This window comes from Leopardus geoffroyi, chromosome B4 (assembly GCF_018350155.1).
Source record: "Leopardus geoffroyi isolate Oge1 chromosome B4, O.geoffroyi_Oge1_pat1.0, whole genome shotgun sequence".
NCBI classification, from domain to species: Eukaryota; Metazoa; Chordata; class Mammalia; order Carnivora; family Felidae; genus Leopardus; species Leopardus geoffroyi.
Genome location: NC_059341.1, coordinates 44,447,933 through 44,468,459, shown reverse-complemented (window position 1 = coordinate 44,468,459; position 20,527 = coordinate 44,447,933). Strand labels below are relative to the sequence as shown.

General features: G+C 36.7%; 1 long non-coding RNA gene across 1 annotated transcript; it reads left to right on the top strand.

Annotated features, from left to right (window-relative positions):
* The first annotated feature begins 4,724 nt into the window (after window positions 1-4,724).
* LOC123591391 lies at window positions 4,725-5,437 on the top strand. Its single transcript, XR_006709296.1, has 2 exons — window positions 4,725-4,998; window positions 5,249-5,437. It is a non-coding gene; the product is annotated as an uncharacterized LOC123591391 (long non-coding RNA).
* Window positions 5,438-20,527: the final 15,090 nt, after the last annotated feature.

Below are 20,527 nucleotides of genomic sequence, written 5' to 3'. Positions count from 1 at the left end.
TGTCTGTGCTTCATCTCAATTTATTTTCTGTACCTCTCCATTCACAAGGCTTGTCTTGAAGTATCAGAAAAGCCTAAGGGAGGTTATTTTTTGTGTTTTGTGTTTTGAGGGTGGTGGTGAATGTTTGGAACAGGGATGCTCAGCAATTTTTCCGTGTAAATTAATGCTATTTGCCTCCTCAATTTACACTATTTCAGCTTAGGAAAGTTTTCATAGGAACAACCTACTGTCAGAGAGAGGGGAAATCTGTACCTCTGACAGTGCTGTACTGAAGCCAGCTCACACTGGTTTCTGAACACAAACTATGCATCTCTTTACCTTCTCTGCTTTCATGCTTTCACATTGGAAACCTCAAGGGAAGCATTCGTGGAGACTTTGTACCACACACATTAACAAATGCTAAAAATAATAAGGTTTGTAGTATAGATCCCACCATACAGTGTTATAATTATGGCTGCAAATATCTTATCTTTTCAAGAAATTCAGAGAGGAAAATTCATACGCAGATCTAAACATTTACCAACCTATTTATCATTTCTGGTGATCTCTAATCCTTCTTGCGGATATGCGTTACCATCTAGTGTCACTTTACTTGTAGCTTGAAGAACATTGTTGAAAGGCAGGTGTAGTAAGAAAATATTCTGTTTGTTTTTGTGTCTGATGTGGGGTTTTTATGCATCTTGTTTTCTGAAAAACTATTTTCTGAATGTATAATTCCTGTTTGACAGGTATTTTTGCTTTGTTTTGGTTGTTTGTTTATTTGTTGTGTGTGTGTGTGTGTGTGTGTGTGTGTGTGTGTGTGCGCGCGAGCATGCACAGGTAGTGGGTTTCTTTCATTATTTTTTTTTCCAACTATTTTTCTGGTGAGAACTCATCTTTTAATCATATTGTTATTTACCTAAATATAATGAGTTGTTTTTCTCCTGCCCTTGTCAAGATCACCTCTTTTTGTGGGTTTGACTTTGATTTTATTTTTTAAGGTGTTGCAGAAAATACCATGACCCCATAATATAGAATTTAACACATTACCCATGTTAAAAAAATAGCCTAGTGTCTTAGATCAGTTTTAGGTTCATAGCAAAATTCAGACATAGCACCGATATATGCTGTATTCCCCTACTGTCTATGTGTCACTGCAGGAGCAGTTCATAGACTGTCTCATTTTCAAAAGCCCTCAGTGGGGTGGTTCACTTGCTACAACTGATACACCTGTATTGACACATCTTTATCAGCGAAAGACCATAGTTTACTTCAAAGCTTACTCTTGAGGTTGGGCATTTTATGCGTTTGGAAAAGTATCTAGTGACATGTATCAAACATTATGGAGTTCTACAGAACAGTTTCCCGTCCTTCAAAATCCTCTGTGCTCCCCCTATCCATCCTTCCTTCCCCCTAAACCCTGTCAACCACTGATCAGTTTACTGTTTCCAGAATTTTGTTTTTTCCAGAGCGTCATATAACGGGAATCCTATACTCTCGCACATCTTACATTGCGTTTAACTAGATCATCCATCGTAACCAGTTGAAGCACCCAGTTTAAGTTAGGAGTGCTAACTATCACATTGTTGCAAAAGATATCTAGAGCTCTCCCCTTGTAAAACTGGAACTCAACTCACTGCACAATATTTCTCCTTCAACACTTTCCCCTCAACCTGAGCAACCACTATTCTACTTGTTTCTATCACTTTTACCACTTTGGATCCGTTCTATAAGTGGAATCAAACAGTTTTTTTTTTTTTTCATGTGTATGACTGGCTTATTTCACTTAGCATAATGTCCCGGAATTTCATGGATATTGTAGTAGGTAATAGGATTGAAATCTTCCTTTTTACAGCTGAATGATACTACAGTGTTATGTGTATATTACGCTTTCTTTCTCCATTCATCCATCAGAGGACATTTGGGTGGCTTCTGCCTTGTGACTCTAATGAATAATGCTGCAGTGAGCATGGGTATATATATATTTTTGAGACCTTCCTTTCAATTCTTTTAGATAGTTTCCTACATGTGGGATTGCTGATTCATGTGGTAATTGTATTTTCAATTTCTTGAAGAAGCTCCATTCCCTTCTTCATAACGGTGACCGATCTACATTCCCAACAACAGTGTGTAGTCTCCTCCTGGTCGACCTCCTCACTGACCCTTTTTTAAAAAATGTTATTTATTTGTTTTGAGAGAGAGAGAAAGAGAGAGAGCAAGCAGGGGAGGGGGAGATGGAAGGAAAGGGAGAGCATCTGAAGCTGGCTCTGCATTGTCAACACAGAGCCTGATGCGGGGCCCAAACCCACAAATGTGCGATCATGACCTGAGTCAAAACCAAGAGTTGGAAACTTAACCAACTAAGGCACCTAGGCACCCCGAGATTTTTTATACCATCAATCGTAATGAGTATGAGGTAATAACTCATCGTGATTTTGATTTGCAGTTTTCTGATCATTAGCATCTTTCCATATGATTTTTCACAATATATATTGTCATTGGAAGTATGTCTTTTGAATTTCTCTGTCCATTTTTTAATTGTGTTTTGGTGTTTGATGCTGTTGCTACTAAATTGTAGACTAATTATATATTTTAGATATGATTCCCTGTTTGATATATGATTTGCAAGTGTTTTTTTCCACTCTTTCTTCTCATCATTGATCATGCCCTTTAGTGCACAGAAATGTTTAGGTTGATATACCCCATTTACCTACAAGAACTTTTCCTTTGTGGTCTGGTTTTGGTGGAGTTAATTTTAGTATCCGGTGTAAATGTCAACATCCAGCTTCATTCTTCTGCATGTGGGAAGTCAGTTTCCCAACACCTTGTGTAAAAGATGCTGTCTCTTCCTATTGAATGGTCCTGGAACCTTTATCAAAACTGATTAGACTGAATACACATGGGTTTGTGTCTGGATATTTTTAAGGGATTGTTTCCATGGGGGATTTAGGGTCTGTGTCTTTCTGTTCCTTCATCTTGCTGCTTGTATCCCGTTCCAGTCAGAACTAGTGTGCAGGGCAGGGGTATGGATTCTGTGGTAGATAATGTGGCATAAGGCTGATGGAGGTGGAAGACGTGTCACCCCTCCCTGATTTTCACACTGACTTAAGTGACTTCACAATCCACTCTCTTCCCTCAAATGTATTTCTTCGTCTGTATTTGCCAGTGTTCTTTGGTCGTTTCATTATGATGTCATGAGACATGGATTTGTACGTGCTCATTCTGTTAGCAGTTTGCTAAGTCTCTGCTGTCTATAAATATTTTATTTATTTTTTTCAATATATGAAATTTATTGTCAAATTGGTTTCCATACAACACCCAGTGCTCATCCCAAAAGGTGCCCTCCTCAATACCCATCACCCACCCTCCTCTCCCTCCCACCCCCCATCAACCCTCAGTTTGTTCTCAGTTTGTAACAGTCTCTTATGTTTTGGCTCTCTCCCACTCTAACCTCTTTTTTTTTCTTCTCCTCCCCCATGGGTTTCTGTTAAGTTTCTCAGGATCCACATAAGAGTGAAAACATATGGTATCTAAATATTTTAAATGATATTAGCAACCTGTTCACTCATCGTGCCTTAAGATTGTTGTCCTGTTTTTTTCTGCCTCTGTAAGCCAGACTTACACTGGCTTTCCTGATACTGTTTTGAAAGTCTCTGAATTGTGTAAATTCTTCTCTTTTTTCTCTCTCATCCCAAGGTATAAATAAATTTTGTTCCTCCTTCAAATTCATCAGTTTCTTTTCTACTTGAGTGGATTTTCCATTTCCGGTATGGATTTATGCACTGAGACTCTCTGTGGTTTCTTCATATAGTTTTATTTCTCTATTGATATTTCCTACTTGCTAAATTGCTGCCATCACATGTTCATGCAATTATTTCAACTAAGTTTTCTTTATAGTTTTCATATATTTATAGATATGAATTTTATTTTTATTATTTAAAAAAAATTTGAATGCTTTTATTTATTTTTTGAGAGAGAGAGAGAGACAGAGCATGAGCAGGTGAGGAGCAGAGAGAGAGGGAGACACAGACTGGGAAGCGGGCTCCAGGCTCTGAGCTGTTAGCACAGAGCCAGATGCGGGGCTGAAACTCATGGCCTGTGAGATCATGACCTGAGCTAATGTCAGACGCCCAACAGACTGAGCCAACCAGGTCCCCCTAAATATTACTTTTAATTACTTTTGTTCTAATATGTGGAACAACTTATCCCAGCAGACTTTTCTATTGACCTACGCTTTCCTTTCGTTGGAAGACATTTTTAAATTTGTCTATATTTTTTTTACTTCTTAGGTAGACACTTTTTAAACATATACTTCAGTAAACATGCATTGCATGTCATTTTTCCTAGATTTACTATTATTTGTTGCCAAACATTTATGGCTGAATCTTCTCCGCTGAAGCCTGTCTTGATAGTTTTGTTCAATGTTTTCCAAATTCTTATTGCTTATTTTTATGACCTTGTGACTTTTACCTTTGATGTTAATTACTGCTGATCAAGTCTCCACCTATGGCACCAGCACCCTTGCTATTTGCAGCTTCTCCCAGTTGTAACATTTCAGTCTTCTTGATCGCTGAGCCAGGGGTGGGCAGGTGAGGAGACACTGAGCATCCTAGGCGAGAAGATGATGGATGTGCTTCCTCCTTGAATCTCCAGGATTTTTTCCAATGTGCCTATTTCATAAGTTATTAACCTGTGATCCATTTTCTCAACTCTGAAATTGTCTTCACAGTCAGTTTGTCCTCTTCACTTAGTCCTACTAAGGTAATTTTATACTTCTGTGTCCACCGTGTAACATTATATTATAATTTGAAAGTGTCTACAAAGGAAGAAAGGATGAACTTTTATGTGTTATTACAGAATTCAAGTGAGTATAAGAGCTTGTATTTGACTCCCAATAAATTTTATTTTCTCATAGTTTTTGTTGAATTTACTCTCTGCTACTACATGGGTTAGAGACTCCCGGAGAAGAAATCATAGTTCATCTGTGCAGCCAAAAGCCTTAACATTTTCTTCTGAAGTGTAAGTCTCCTGACAACTTTTTATTTTATGCCTCACAAGAATTGTTCTTAGAAAGAAAAACAGCAATGTGTGAACAATCAGATAAACATAGTAGTTGAAGTCTTTCCAGAGAAAAATGGTATGAGAAATATGGAGATTGAGATATATGAGTCAAAATGGATGGTTTATTCATTAAAATACTATGGAACCTAGTAAGAGATGTAAGCAACCTTATGGTAAGATTAATGAGATATAATTCTCTGTATTTCAGGTTGTCAGTATCTTCAGAGAGTGACAAGAATTGTCCATATTTCGATTTTCTTGCAAAAAAAACTTATTTTGCACCCTGCTCAGTAATAAGACCATATGTTTGTAAGCACCAGGCATTGTAGTTACCTCATTTTGGTATAATGTTATTTCACCATTTATAAAGAATACATCCCTCATTATTTCAAACCCATATGATTATTTTCTTTGCATATTTTTAAGATAATATTTTTAGTGTAATTTTAGGCTCACAACAAAATTAAGAAGAAGCTCCTGAGACTTCCTGGATTGTCCCTGTCTGCACATGTGCATGGCCTCTCCCATTATCAACATTACTCACTAGAATGTTTCATTTCTTACCAAGGATGAATCCACATCAATGCATATATATCGCCCAAAGCCCAAAGAGTACTTGAGGCTTCATTCTTGGTGATACGGAACTGTTCTCAAATTTAATTATATTAGTGTAAAAAAAAATATACTTGGTATATGTTATTTATTTCTTATGCTTTGTTATTTAGTAGAATAAAATATATATTAATTACAAATCATAACATTAGTGTAAAATTCTCAAAACAGTGAATAATTCCATTTATATTTCCAAATTAGCTGATTTGTTCTAGCCGTTTAAGGGCCCCAAATGAGGATTGAACACTCCAGGGTGACAAGGGTATGAGTCAGAATTGAGTCAGGAGACAGAAACAAAGAAGGAAGTTGAGGTAAACAATTATTATCTACTTGTAGAAGAAAGCTTACTAAGAGGAAAGGCTGCTAAGTTCAATAAAATTACAAAGAATATCTTAGAATTAAAGGAGGGATCACTGGGAAGCCAGGTCTGCTCTCTGAAGATGGGATTTAGATGTCATCAAGGACGATGTGACTACACAAAGCTTCGTGGCAGACATGCTCACTGGATTGTACTGGGGCAGGGCAGCTCCACACTCCTCGGCCTGAACTTGGTGAGGCTGGATCTCAGGCTGTGACTGGCAAACAGGAAGAACTCCCTGTCAGAACATCAGGAGGAAAGACCAGAAGACAAGAAACTGACGGACTGGCTACAGAAAGTTGCTGGAGGACCAGTACACAGGACTTCCTGCAAGACTGCAACTGGCAACCAAGCCATGGTGGCCAAAGGAGAGACAGCACCATGAAGCCATGAAAAAGAGCCCTTTCTGCAGCACTGTCTCTCCATTGTCTTTTACTGACAAAAGTCAACTTCATGTGAGATGACCAGAGAGAAAATGGATAGGATCTTACACCGTTATCTGAGAAAAGGGCACTGAGGGTGGATTTGGAGCTGAGAGGACTAAATGAACGGCCCCTCGGGATTATCATAGAACAACCACAGAGTTGGTGTATAAGAGCCATTCAGATCGGCCCCACTTCCTCCGAGAATGGAACCAAAGTGTACTCTCCCAATCTGTCTTGGTGCCACATGATCAAAGGTTACACTCATTTCAAGGTAGAGACTGGTTTCTAATTGGATCATAACCAGTGTCTTATATGTTGTTTTCCTCACCTGGGTTCAGATATTTTGGAAGAGATTCAGTTTTTTTAATGTTTTTATGCACACACTTCTGTCAGTCTTTACAACAATGCAAAATATAAAATGCTAAATAATGGAGAAAACAAAAAACTAAAATCGACAGATATTTGCATGGGTCCAACAGCTAGTTATTGCCAGAATTCAAGGTAAACTTGAGTAATTTGATAATGAGTCAGAGAAATTTCCAGCCCAAATCAATTACAAGAAGGAGAGAGTTTAAACTTGATTATTACTTGCAAAAGAAATTCGTATTTCATATATACTTTTGTTTGTGGAGATAGACATATTCTTTATTTTCCCTGTACACAATCCTTATGCTCTTCTAGAAAAATTATATGAACATTCAAAATGAATTGAATAATTGTTAATGGTAGCTGTAACTAATTACTAAAGTCGTGTTTCATACAACCCAAGATTACAATGACATTGAAAATTAAGCATTTCTTTTTCTTTCACCTGTTTGTGGTCGGGCTATGATAGGGTTGATTGAGGCTGGGCGTGCATGCACTTGACTGCAGACTACATACAGATTCAGCTCAGATCTCTTTATAGATTTCATTCTTAGAGGACCAGGCTACATGGTATATGATCTTTTATACCAGAGGTAACAGCTAGCAGAAATGGGTTTCTTGTTGCCCGGTCTCTGAATTCATAAGATATCACATTCCCACTTACATTATATTGTGAAAACAAGTGATCACATCCTTACATTATATTGTGAAAACAAATCACATGGGCCAACTTCTCATGGTTGTCTGTAGAGTATACTCTTTTCAAAGTGGTCAGAGGGAAGAAATGTAGATTCACTGAAAATAACCTAATCTAACATTGTAGCCATAGGGATTTTTTTAATTACATTTCATGAGATAGATAAGTTTGTAAAAGAAAATTACTGGGAAACAGATTTAAAATTTAGTACTCTCTTCCCTTCCCATCTGGATTTTTTGCTTCTGTGCCCAAAATCCTTGTAAAGCAGTTTTGTACAGTGCCAAACATGGGGGCATAGATGCTTTCACCATGGTCCTTGATCAAATAAGGTATAAGCAGAATGAAATAAAGTCTAAGGACATTGGCAGTGAAACTGGTCACTTTATGTAATTTCTAAGTGCACACTCTTAGCCCTGGGGCTCAGGTACAGAACTGCTCTGGCTCAGGTCCCTCTGAGGGAAAATATGATAAAAAGAGGATCTTATTCATAGTTACTTGAAGATTATTTGAACAGTACTTCTTGGCCCATAAGTATTCACTATCTCTCAGGTATTTCGGCTTAAGATCTTGATGCTTTTGTGCCATCACCTGTGTTGTGATAATCTGAATTATAACACTTTCATAGGCTGTTCTGAGGAACAAATAATAATAATAATATAATGCCTACCGATCCTTAAAATAAAGCCCAAGCACATGAAGTTCTTGCTGTCTGTGATCTCTTCATATTTTGCTTTTCCCAATGTTCAATAAAGGCCATTTTCCAATAAAACCAAAGCCATATAATTGTCTTCTTCTTTCCAGCCAGTGAAAGAGCCAGGCATCAGAAATGTAATTTGACAACGATTTTGATCATATACATTAAAGAAATTTGCACTTAAAAAAAGTGAGAAATTCAATACACATCATGTATGTGCACTAGAGCAATTGTTTCTGTATCTGTGTTTCCTGTTTTGAAATCAAGTTGCAATTACTGTTGTTTCCCTTATTGGTCAAGAACCCCAGTCTCCTCACAAAGTGTGTTATCTGGGCATATGCAAAGATTGTCTCTTTTGGAATTGAAGAATTTGAAAGGGATTGTTAAACTGTGACATGATAACCTGTTTGATTCCTAGATTCAGGGATCCTTCAGGGTCCAAGCAGAAGAAAGGACCGAAATGTCCTTTCCCTTCCAATGTTGGAGTATCCCATCCACACATATGCATCTATTACCACTAAGAATGGAGAAATTTAAGAGATGCTGCTAAATACGTTCTCATGTAGAACACCTCCCGTTTTCTTCCAAAGCATGTTTTACATGTCTGAATACATACATAAAACAGTGCCTAAATTATTACCTATACCCATAAGAAACCATGGGAATTATTCTTGAGCTTGGGTTAGGGGATCCACAAAAACCACTGGCGATATATAAATATGGAACATTATTAAGGAGCTGCTAATCAAGAATAGATTGAGAATAGAAAGAGTCACAGAGAAGTCAGGGATTTAAGATCAAATTGGTAATTTTCTCTGTGTCTACCTTTGTGAGAATATCCATAGTTATCAAACATAATGGACTCGTTATTTTGGATTCCAGAATTAAATTACCCATTTAGTAATAAATTCAGAGGAAGATGGTGCCCTTTTAAAAGCTACTTTTGTTGGAACAGAGCAGACAATGTATTCTTTGCAGGCAGCCATTGCCAAGGAGAATGCAGGAAGGACTCAGCCGTGTATCCGTAATCTCTTGTACCAAAGGTACTAATCTGAAAATTCTGTTTTCTGGTAATTAATGCCTGTAGTTGGAGAGGAAACTCGAGGGACACCTGGGTGGCTCAGTCGGTTTAGTGTCTGACACTTGATTTTGGCTCAGTTCACTATCTCATGGATCATGATATCGAGTAGCTCGTCAGGCTCTGCGCTGACAGCACAGGGCCTGCTTGGGATTCTCTCTCTCTTCCTTTCTCTCTCTCCCTCTCCCTCTGCCTCTCCCCCCACCAGCATAAATATATTCATTTTAAAAAATAATCCTTGGGGCGCCTGGGTGGCGCAGTCGGTTAAGCGTCCGACTTCAGCCAGGTCACGATCTCGCGGTCCGTGAGTTCGAGCCCCGCGTCGGGCTCTGGGCTGATGGCTCAGAGCCTAGAACCTGTTTCCGATTCTGTGTCTCCCTCTCTCTCTGCCCCTCCCCCGTTCATGCTCTGTCTCTCTCTGTCCCAAAAATAAATAAACGTTGAAAAAAAAAATTTAAAAAAAAAATAAAAAATAATCCTTGAAAACAAATTCACTTTGCCATCATATTTCAAATATATTTTCACTTTTTTTGACTTCCAATTCATCCATCTCTCTTAGGTCACTTGGTTTGCCATTATTAGAAATAGTTAAACATATACCTGTATATCATAAAAAGTAAATTCTAACTACCCATATTATTTTGAGTAATTTTGAGTGTGTTGTCTTTTTTTTTTTTAATTTCTTTTTTTCAATGTTTATTTATTTTTGGGACAGAGAGAGACAGAGCATGAACGGGGGAGGGTCAGAGAGAGAGGGAGACACAGAATCGGAAACAGGCTCCAGGCTCTGAGCCATTAGCCCAGAGCCCGACGAGGGGCTCGAACCCACGGACCGCGAGATCTGACCTGGCTGAAGTCGGACGCTCAACCGACTGCGCCACCCAGGCGCCCCGAGTGTGTTGTCTTTTATACTGCTAGGCATAGACCTTCATTAGTGATAAATGCCAAAAATGGGTACCCACATTGCTACATGTAACAAAGAACATTATCAATTATGTAATGAAAAGCATAAGTGTGTACAAATACAGGAATAATAGATATAAGACATTCAACTTCAGAAGACATTAGTGACTTTTACATTATTTGGCATCATTAATGAATGTTTTGTTCGAATCCTACCCATACATAGAAAGAAACAGTCAAGCAAAATGAGGAGATAGAAGACTATGTTCCAAATGCCAGAATAAGATAAAATCTCAGAAAAAGATTGAAATAACATGGAGACAAGCAACGTACCTGATAACCAGTTCAAAGGAAGGATCATAAACATGTTCCCCAAACCCAAGAAAAGGGTAGATGAACACAGTGAGAACTTCAACAAAGAAATGGAAAATAGAAATAAAGAACCAATCAGACTTGAAGAGTACAATGATGGAAGTTTAAAAATACACTAGAATGAATCTATAACAGATTAGGTGATGCAGAAAGGATCATCTACCTGGAAGACAAGGTAGTAGAAATCATGCAAACAGAACAATAACAAAGAATTAATTATATTTTATTTTATTTTTATTTACTTTTATTGTGTAGAGAGAAAAAGAATGCATGAATAGGCAGAGGGACAGGCCAGAGAGAGAGAGAGAGAGAGAGAGAAAGAGGAAGAGAATCTGAAGCAGGTTCCATGCTCAGTGCAGAGCCAGATGTGAGGCTTGATCCCTTGACACTGGGATCATGACCTGAGCTCAAATCACGAGTTAGAGTCTCAACTGAGTGAGCTACCCCAGTGCCTCAATTCTACAAAACTTTTAAAGTGAGTTAATACAACTTCATCTTAAATTAGTCAAAACTGATGACACTGGAAAGTTTCCAAATCCATTCCATATGGACAGCATTACCCTGAAATCAAAACCAAACAAGGACACAACACACACACACACACACACACACACACACACACACACACCCCACATTATACGCCAATATCCCTGATCAATATGCAACAATCCCCACCCAAATATTAACAAACTGAATTCCACGATACAAGAAAAGGATCTTACACCATGATTACATGGGTTTATTCCACTTATGCAAGGATGGTTCAAGACCTGCAAACCCATCAACTTGGCACACCACATTAACTGACTGAAAATCAAACTCATATGATAATCTCAATAGATGGAGAGAAAGCACTTGACAAAATTCAACATTCATTTATAATAAATACTTCCCAGAATGTGTGTGGAGAAGGAATGTCCCACCATAAAATAAAGTTCATATTTTACAAACCCACAACTAACATCATTTGCAACAGTGAAAAGCCAAAAGCTTTTCCTTTCATGTCAGGATCAAGATGAGCAAGTCCACTCTTACAGCATTTGTTCAACTTTTATTTGACACTGGAGGTCCTAGACACAGAAATCTGAGAAGAATAAGTAAAAGACACCCATGCTGATAAAGAAAGTACTCAGCAGTCACTATTTGCAGATGACATAATTCTCTAGAAAAAAAAAATACTGAGAGACTATGCCAAAGAAACATATTAGAACTAATAAATGAAATCAGTTAAATTGCAGGATACAAAATAAAGAGAAATCTGTTGCACTTCTATACAGTAGTAATAAACTATGAGAAAGCGAAATTAAAACAATTGCATTTATAATTGCATTTATAAGAATCAATTACCAAAGAATATTTTACCCAAGGAGGTGAAATTCTTACACGCTGAAAGTTGAAGCTATTGTTAGAAGAAATTTGAGGATGCCACAAAGAAATAAATAAGATGATATATACTGTGCTTATGGAATGGAAGATATGATATTGTGAAAATACCCATATTATGCAAAATGATGTACAGATTCAGGGTAACCATTATGAAAATACTAATAGCATTTTCACAGAACTAGATTAAATACCTCAAAGTTTGTATGGAACTACAAGAAACTCTGAATACCCAAAGCAATCATCAGAAAGAGGAACAAAACTGGAAGAAACATATTTCAAAGTCTACTACAAGGCTCTAGCAATCCAAGCAGTATGGGACAACAATAGACACATAGATCAAAGGAATGGAGTAAAAAGCCCAGAAATAAATCTGTGTCTATGTGATCAATTAAATGTGACGAGAAGGCAAGAAGGGACACAAGGGAAAAGAGAGTCTTCAGTAAATAGTGTTTATAAAACTGGAAAAATACGTGTTAAAGAATCAAACTTGACTACTTGCTTATACCAAACCCAAAAGAAACCTAAAATGAATTAAAGAGGTAGGGGTAAGACCAGAAACAATAACTCCTAAAGAAAGCATAGGCAATAAACTCATGGAGATAGTTGTCATCATTATTCTTTTGGTTCTGTTTTCATAGAGAATGGCAGCAAAATGAAAAATAAACAATATGACAAACCACAAGGCATTTGCCCAGCCAAGGAAACTGTCAACAAAACAAAAAGGCAACCTACTGAATGGGAGATCATATTTGCAAATGATATATTGGACAAGGGGTTAATATCCAAAATCTATGAAGAATTCCTACATCTTAACACAAAAGGAATATAAACATGTGATTAAAAAATGGACCAAGGACCTGAATAGATATTTCCTAAAAGAAGACATGCAGATCACCAACAGACATGTGAAAAGATGCTCAGTATCACTTATCATCAGGAAAATTAAATCAAAACCATCATGAGATAGCACCTCACACATGTCTGAATCAAAAACACACGAAATAACAAATATTGGTGTGAATGTGGAGAATGGGAATCGTACGGACTGTTGGTGGGATTTTAAATTGAAATAGTCACAATGGGTAACAATATGGATGTTCCTCAAAAACTTTTCTCATTTTTTGACACCACTGATGGACCAAGAGGGTTTTATGCTAAATGAAATGAAGCAGACAGAGAAAAGCAAATACCATATGATTTACCTAATGATGTCTAATCAAAAACAAAGAAACAGACAAATAAACAGGCAAAATAAATAGACTCACATACAGAGAGACCAAAGCTGTTGATTTCCATAGGGGGGATGAAAGAAAGTAAGTGGCACAAACTTTCAGCTGTAAAATAAATAATTCACAGGGATGTAAATTGTTGTAGACTCTGGGTCTAAAGTTCTCTCTTTTCTAACAAGAGAGGGGGACACGGGATGGAAAATGAGAGATGGCTAATGTCCAGGAAAACACAAGAGCTCCGAATAAGGGTCCTTGCCCCATTTGTATTACAATCAGAAGGCTTACAAACATGGTGACGGATGTGCACAAAGAGACAATGAATCTGGGAACATTAACTTGTGGACGTGAGGGAAAGGAAAGGGATTCTTGAAGATATTTGGGGTTAGGGGTTTGGGTTAAAACAAAACAAAATCTGGGCGCCTGGCAGTCGGGAGGAAGGTTGTTTACAGCGGACATGAGGCATCACCTCTGTATATCTTAGCTAGTCTAGGGGATGAGGCAGGAGGGGAAATACCCTCAGAGTTAACAAGGCACCTTTTTTTTTGTTAATCATCTCTGCTCTGGGCTGCTTCACCTGGAGCACTGCGATCTATAACCCAACTTACCTGTTTACCTAACTTGGCCCTTTCTTCTTGTGAAAGCATCTTCCTGCTCTAGTACTAAATTGGGGGTGTTTCCACCCTGAATATGTAATCTTGTTTATTTCATATACCTACATTCTCTATTGGTGCCTTTGCCCCTCCCTCTCTATTCCGGGGGCTCTGCACCCCCTCTCTATTCTGGGTTGCCTTTGCACCTCCCTATTCATGGTTGCCTTGTCTTGTTTACCCAAACTCACGTGCGAGCGTCCTTTGGCTTTGTATTTCTTTATGCCTTGTTAACCCATTGGTGTAAGCCCAGGGGATTCCTAAGCTTATTTCCCACAGTAAATCACAACGTAGAGAATATAGTCAATACTCTTATAATAATTTTGTATGGTGATGGGTGATCATGCTGATTTATCACGATGATGATAGCATAATGTGTATAAATGATGAATGATTATGTCTACACCTGAACTTAATGTAATATCCCATGTTAACTATACAGCATGAAAAATAAATACATGAAAATGAAAATAGTATTGTCAACCCATTTTACAAAGAACAAAACAGAACAGAACTACAGACCAAAAGAAACATACAGGTAAATATGCCCACAATTATTAGCATATCAAATCCAACAATGGCAAAAAGCAAAATAATTCCATTGATGCAAAGTAGGTAATTTAGATATAAAGTTTTATTGCTTGGATGTTCATGTTATTTAATTGTCTTTTAAAAGTATTTTCTCTGCCCTGCCCCAGTATTTTGAGTTAAGTGAAATTGTTAAACATTCATTAAATTTTCCCCTACATAGTAAGACTTAGGCTTTTTTTATTTATAACAAATATTCCTATTTAAATACAGACACCTAGTTAGCATTGGAGAATGAATAAGTAAATAGCATGAATAATTATTTAATATTCAAATCTCTGGCATGGTGCTGCTGCTCAATATTATTTTATGTTTTATCCTTCCCACAGGCATTTATTTTTTCCAGCAGAAGCTTCAATATCTTATTTACATACAATATAAATAGAATGTAGATATATTAAAAACAAAGGTAGAAAAATTGAGCAGATAAATCCAGAAATTGGTGTCTTTATGGCAGTTAAAAAAGATTGAAAATGTCGTCATTCTTCACTATTAGTGTCAAATATAATTAAATGCCTGTGGACAGGTTGATGATTTTAGAATATTTTCAGTATAATAGAAATGACACATCAAGGGCATAAGAAAAAGAAGCACATAGTATAGAGATGTAGCAACCTTGCCTAAAAATAAAACTTAAACATCAAAGATATTTTACACAAGGCCTACCTAAATGCGCAGTGTTTGTCATGCAGGTGGAAACAAGGGAACAACCTGGGGGTCAAGTCTCTGACCCCAATGTCTTGTGGAACATAAAATTTGTCAGAGGCCTTTGCTGAGGCACAAACTAAATGACACACTGCAAGCTCAAAGCTTCTGGAGGTGTGTGAGGAGATAAAGTGTCTTCAAAATAGCCCAAGGGTAAGAATTTCCTGTTCAAATTTGAAGTGACACATTGATGTGAAATCTACTTTTTCCACTATTGCCTCACTCGGAGGTCCCACAGGGCCAGCAGTCTGTGAAGGCCACAGATATTTTCTGTTTACAAGAGGAACCTGGTTCCCTCTGGACGATGCGTGACTGGCCAGCGGAAGGTATGTGTCACCACGGTCCTGCCTTTCTAGTAGTCACCCCAGTGAGTGGGAGATTATAAATGCTGGTGGGATGCACCTGAGGCACAGCTAATATACAATGAAATCACAGAGAACATTGGTATCTGTATTCCAACAATTCAGGGTAACAAACAAGAATGAGCATGAAATATATCAGAGATCTGATATAAATTCTTACCTGTAGAGAAGTTGTGAAGAGCATATGCATATGCAAATGGGTTTGCATGTCAAGAGAATTTTGGGTGCGGTCACATAAGCATCATGACAAAGGACACTTAATTTGGATTTGTCATCAATTGTCATCAAGGATGTGTTACACATTATTCAATGTTTACCCAGTCTTCAAAAATAGATTCTTAAAATGAATCCGTTATATCTTTATGATATATCTTTATGACCTTTATGGTCAAATGTAATGCCTCACACATTCACTTCGATAAAAGAAAGCAGTTTGATTTTTCATAAAATGCAAGTGAGGTACTCTCTGTAAAATGTTAATTTAAACTTCACTGTAAAGAATCCAAAGAATTTTTATAAAATTGAACAAAACTTGGCCAAGAAAGTTACTCAATAATGAAAGACACTCCTGTGTGATGAATTATCTTCCATGGTCTAACGATGTGAATCAGTAATGATGAATGGTTATGGTGTTAAAAAAATAAAATAACTAATATATTATTGAGACCCTACAACAGAGAGATTGAGGTTAACTGCTTTATATGCATTATATTTTACATATTTTATTTCCTATTTTAGATTAGTAAACCAGATAGCTAGACAGGAAATAATTTTTAAAGGTGGTACTTTGTACTTGGAGAGACAGGAGTAATTCCAGAGTTCGCTGACTGCACAGCTCCTTGACTGAAGTCTGAAAACACATTTCTGTGATTTATTAGCATAACTATACACCTAGAGCTGCCATCACTGCCTTTGAAAACATAGAACTTTCTAGAAGCTTGTGACAAATGTGTGCTTTCATAAATGATCTACCCTTTTATTTATCATTTTATGATTTCATATCTTTGCCACTAAATCAGTTGTCACTTTCTGATGTTAAGTCTGCTTTTAAAAAATGCTTTGTTTCTTTCTGTTTTCACCATTGTTCCTGCTTTGGGTAATTTTAGTGTGTCATGTAACATTTTGCAACATATAAGACATTTCTTCTAAAATTTAACGATTCTCACGACTCCATAGATGTTCAAAATAAAATATTGCTTTGATCCAATATTTTAGTAAAGATATCTAAATCAAAGGCTTTTGCAACAGGAAATTCCAGTATATGCTAAAAATAATATTCTCCCGTCTAGAGCATTTAATTTTTAACCAATAATGGCTTTAACATTGTCAAAAAATTGGTGCAACACTTTTGTTTCTCATACAACATTTTAATTTTAACCTGAATATTCTAATACTGTTGAAATATGTCTGTGGAAACTCCTTACATTCACGAGGACAGTATTATTCATGAATTCCTTTCTTCACTAATTTAGTGCCTTACATGTTTTCCAATCAGTATTATTACGCTATTATTGTAAAAAAAAAACATTTATGCTATCATGAAACACTTATTTCAAGCTCTGTGGAAGTTAGTACCAGATTTTACATTATTCAACTGCAAATGAGGAGTATCCCTCACCCTGCACCCCACACGGTGTCACTGTACTAGCAATGTCGTCAACACATGACACACACTCTTGATCAAGACCTTCAGGGCAGTTTCATCCACATTGTAGCTGACACTACTCAGCTGCAGACATGAACAACCAAGGCGTGACTTATGCGGAACTCCATCATGCTAAGGGCTCAAAAAGACAGCAAGTGCAACCTAAGGGCACGAAAAGTTCCATTTCAGTAACTGAGGAGGAGATAACCTATGCAGAATTGAATCTTCAAAATGCTTCTCGGGACCTTCAAGGGAATGGCAAGAACTCTCCCTGCAAAGGTAAAAAACATTTAATGCAGACAAGTATGTCTGTTTTAGGATTTGAAGTTGGGGTGTAGGGGTGTAGGGAAAGAGTAGGAAGTGATCTCACATAGTTTTCATTTATGAGGACCAGAGCTGGAGGTTGGAATATGGTATTGTAATTGAACGCATTGGTATATTCTGAGAGAAGATTCCAATGATAGTGATGGGTTTGAGGTGCAGGTTATTGTATGTGATTCCCTGTGCATTGTGGGTTCTCTTGCTTGTATATCTCGTAAATGATTGTTTCCAGGCATCCTTTCTCAGTGCTTGCATTTCTCTTCCTACTACTAACCATCATGTCCAGAGAAGCTCATTGCTGGTCTCTTGGGAATTCTCTGCCTCGTCTTGATGTCCACTGTGGTAACAATAGCTGTTATCTCCTGTAAGTACGTGTTTGAATGACTAAAAGGGAATTTTTCACTTTACTGATTATTAGTTTCTCGACATATTGTATAGCACTTTGAATTTATTATCTCATTTTAATGCATGTGTGCTCTAAGTGTGGAATGATCATTTAGAGGTTATCTAAAGTAGAAATAAGAGAATAAATACAGGGAGAATTAAACATATATTTGTATTTAATAACTCAAAGGCAACTCACACAAGAGACTTTATGGTGAAATATGCATTAATTCTTGAGATTGCTTAAACCAAATATTGTAAGAGATGGTGAGGTTTCGTTCTTTAAGCTTTTGAATTGTTTCCCCCCCATGTTCATTACTTTATTAAATTTGTCTGGTAAAATAGCACACCCAATGTTAAACTAAGAAACTCAACTTATTATGATTTATTTTATTTAATATTATGTTTTTTGAGAATTGCTTTAATGTTCTAGCTACTGAAGGACCAGAGCAGAACAAAACATCCCTGGAAACAATGATCCAGAAAGGTACAATATCCCTTGCAAAATTCTACTATTAGTTTAGTGTCTTTCTATTTCTGTCTTAAGGTAGGTAATAATGATGATAGGAGAGTATTACTTCTTAGACAACAATATGAAGAAATACTCATTGAAAATCACCATAGCCATTGTTACCAATTGCTTCACATTTCCTCCTCCTATAACATGATAAAAGATAAATCATTCCATAAAGCTGATTTTGTTCAGTGACTCTCAGGACATGTATTGATGGACATTTTTCTGGTTGCTTTATATGGGGACATAAATTAGGGGATGAAAGCCTGACTGTTCTCTGAGTGTGTGTGTGTGTGTGTGTGTGTTTTGTTTTAATTTTACCAGCTTGTGAGGGTCTACGAATGTTATGTACACATATGTGTATCCATATACACTATGTAAAGTTTCATTTTGTAATATTCAAAGCTTTTTGGATAATATCTCACAATCTCTCTCCAGCGTGTCTCTGTTGTCATTGTCCGAAAGAGTGGTTTACGTATTCCAACAATTGCTATTACATTAGCACTGAGGGAAAATCGTGGAATGAGAGTTTGACGACCTGTGCTTCTAAGAACTCTAACCTGCTCTACTATGATGATGAAGAGGACAAGGTAAGTTTTCAAATGTTTCCAGATTCTATTAAAAGCTTGTTAGTTAATGGGGCGCCTGGATGGCTCAGTCTATTAAACATCTGACTTCTACTCAGGTCATGATCTCAGGTTGGTGAGTTCGAGTCCCAGATCAAGCTCTGTCAGGCTGACAGCTCAGAGCCAGAAGCCTGTTTCAGATTCTGAGTTCCCTGTTCTCTCTGCTTCTCCCCTGCTCATGCTCTCTCTTTGTCTCTCAGAAATAAATAAACATTAAAAAAAATTTTTTAAAGCTTGTCAGTTAATATTATGCTTCCAGAATTCATCAATAGTTTTATATGTATTTGTAGTTTATTTCTTTTAAAGTCTTTAATATCCCATGGTTTGACTTTCTGACACATTATTTATACTTTTATACCTTGAATGTACATTTGATAATTTCCAGTTCTTGCTTTTCATAGAAACCTGTTCTTCTGGAAATGCTCTTTTGTCTGAAATTAACTTTACTATTTCATTTTACAACACATCAGGGAAACTAGGCGTATGATTGTGCACATTGATTACAATAGACTTAGAATCACACAATTCTAAATTACATCATGAGACAGAAGTTTAAAGCCTTTATGAGGCCTGCCCATTTTCATTTTATGAAATATCTCTGCTTCTTTTGGGGCTGTATATCAATGGAATCATTCAGGGTGCATTTTTATGTGTGTCTCCCTTCTCTCCCAGGTGCTACTTGTAATCCATCTATATTAACACATTTGTCTATAGTTTGAGAATTTTCACTGCTCTCCTATGAATATGAGATTTTAAAAACCATTCTCAGAAATTTAGTTCCTTTTTCGCATGTGGGTATTATGAATAATTATGTTAGGAAAAGTCTTTTCTTTGTCTTCCTCCACCTATCATATTTAAAATCATTGATTACACATAGCGACATATTACATAGTATATTTATGTTATATAAATGTTATGGGTTTCATAATAAAATAAAAGTGTATAAATATACCATAATTGTATTTACATATGTTCATACTACACTACCTTGTAACCATTAGTATGAACTTGTACAGTCATGGATATGTGTATATTTCAATATATTGAATTATCTCTACATTTTTCTATTTTATTGTGTAAATGTACATTATAGCAAATCATCCTTTGATCCCAAACTCCATAAAATTAATTAGTAAGTTCTGATGGTTATAAACAATGCCATTTACCTGGGTTGTAAAGCTTAAGGCGATTCTGTTTTATGGGATAAGAAATGCTGGGTTGTGTCTCTTGCCCATTTCTCCAGGGCAGTGTCTTCTTTTCTCTTCTTAAAAGTCGCTGTCATATTTTAGATACGAGCTCTTTTTGAGATTTTAAGATGCAAATACTTGTGACATGCATTTTTGCTTTCATATTGGAGTCTTTTAATGATCAGAATTTTAATGTTCCCATGGTCCTACTTAGCGTTTTGTGTCTTAACATGATTATTAGGGATCTATTTCAGAAGTTAGCCAAATTTCATGAATATGATTTCCTTTATTACTTTCCTTGATTTACCTTTTTCTGTATTTCTTTATGGTTTTAAGGATGCTTTATGGTTTTAATTATGGTTTATGATCCAATTAGAAATTATTTTTA